Consider the following 2,500-nt stretch of genomic DNA (forward strand, 5'->3'; position numbering starts at 1 on the left):
CTGCTTTCGAACTGACTACAATATGGTCGTCTTCAAGTCCAACGTAAACAAATTCTTTATGAGCCATCCCCTTAAGTAATCCAATTTACCAAATTTCCACTACTACTTGACTACTGTACACTCATTAACTTTTATCCTCGAGTGGTTTCTGGGCCTTGATAAGTAGTGACTTCTTTTGTAAAGAAAGAAACGTTACTAGTCTTTCTATCGTTAGGTTTGGAATACTTCTCCCCCCTCTTAAAGTATTCACAACAAAACTCGTCTCGCTACAACCACTGTCAATAGTTTCCCGTTGTCTCTCTCTACCTAAAACAGAACGAAATTTTCATGACCAAAGTTTTTTCTTAGAACCACGAGTCCGTGGAACAAAATACTGTGGGTACTTGTTAGATTACTATAACATGACTGTTTTCAAGTCCAATGTAAACAAATGTTGGGTAGTCATCCTTATGATGATTTGTGTGAGTACAGATGATCTAGTATTATTTGGATTCTTCGGACTATTGTTCTTATCTTGAATGCCATTTTCACAACGTTTCTCTAACGCAAGGACCCGTGGCGCAGTGGTTAGAGTGCTTGGAAAAAATTCAGTTGTAACGTGATATTCTCCGGAAGGTTGAAGGTTCAATCCTCAGTGTGGATAATCAAAAAATACAATTGCGAATTACTTAGGACCCCTATCTAATCATGGCTAATGGAATGACAGCGTATCATCGTGAAGTAAATAGAGGGACCTGTTCAAATTCTATGCAGATTCCCGAGTTCAATATCTTACACCTGGAGGAGGTCAGACCGAAACGATGTGAAAATGACATTCAAGATAAGAACAGTCGCCCGAAACACACAAATTATATGATTAACCACTCCCCATCTCAAAAATTCATGAACGTGATTCAAACAATCTATATGATACAAGCTGGACACCAGGCATTGCCCTGTCGTACAATACGCTTAAATATGATATTCTAATTTATACAGATTGCGTATGTATTATTATAAAATTATTGATTATTATATATTACTAGGAATAATTTGCTCTGTGGACTAATTCGCAAAATAAATAAATTAAAAAAATAGATGAAATAATAGAAAAAATAATAATGATAATGTCGTTCATCAAATTCTCTCTGTGTTTGTTTACAATATCACGTCAGCTGATATTTGGGCTTGACGATGAGTGCTCTGGAAAAGCCACTTTTAATTAATGTTTAGATTTAAAATATGCAAACGAAAAAATGATTTGCAGCGATATTAAATAGTGCTTTTTCTTTTGTCGTTAATTGAATTCATTGATAAGAAATAAAACAAAACGGAAAGGTAGACCTAGGCTTGAACAGGTAAACATTCGCTCCGTAGTAAGATGCTCTACCACTGAGCTATATCTCCAGATGAAAATACATCCTTTTTTTTTTTTTTTTTTTTTTTTGCAGAATAAAAAATTTGCTAAGTTATTAATATTTCCGTAAGCCGGTGTAACATAAAATATTCCCCTGTAAAAGTCTTCTTCTTTAAACCTATACGAAAGAAAGACAATTTTTAAGATCACTTCTGAACAAAATCAAATTTTAAGATCATTTCTGAACAAAATATTTCTAAGAACACTGCCAGAAATATAAAACACTTTTGTGGGAAACTTTCAAAAGATAAACTCCACTCTTTCGGAAATTATGGGAAAGCAATTAACACACAAAGTAAATTTCATATGAGAGTAGATAGATAGATAGATAGATAGATAGATAGATAGATAGATAGATAGATAGATATACTGCTTTTCCCTTCCTGGTAAATCGGTATATTACACCTTAAAAAAGGTCAATTAAAAGTTGTGTACGTAAAATTGCTTAAAAAGACAAATTCATGGAATTTAGCTTTAAAAACAAACATCTAGTAGCTCAGGAGAAGACTTAGAGTGACCTATTTAATGTGGCTCTTCCTAAAATATCATTAAAATAATATTCAATCGTTCAATGTGTAAGAATGTGTACCGGTAATAATCTAAATAAAAATATAATAAAAATGTTTATTAACAAACAAAAATAAATATATATATATATAAGGTGAAACAGTCATTAGTAAAATACTAATTTCTGCTTCAAAGTAAGGGTATGTAAGAGATTTGAACCGAAAACCTAACAAACACGGAGCAAGAATCATACCAACAGACCGACGACCGTCACATACCCAACTATAAAAACGCATATATCAAGTAAATTGAGTATAGAAACTAAATAATCAAAACATCATAAAACAGAAATCTCTTTTCACGAGATAAATTTTATAAACATAAAACGGGAAAGTCATTAGTAAAATACTGATTTCTGCTTCAAAAGTATGGGGCTCGTCCAAGATTTGAACACGGGACCTCTCGCACCCAAAGCGAGAATCATACCCCTACACCAACTAGCAACCAATACACCCGTAAAGAAACTCATGGATTAATAAAATTAGGCACAGAAACGTAATAATCTAAACAAAACTACGAAAAAAATCTATTTTCGCA

Source organism: Euprymna scolopes, chromosome 28 (genome assembly GCF_053919585.1).
Source record: "Euprymna scolopes isolate OS-2025 chromosome 28, ASM5391958v1, whole genome shotgun sequence".
NCBI lineage: Eukaryota > Metazoa > Mollusca > Cephalopoda > Sepiida > Sepiolidae > Euprymna > Euprymna scolopes.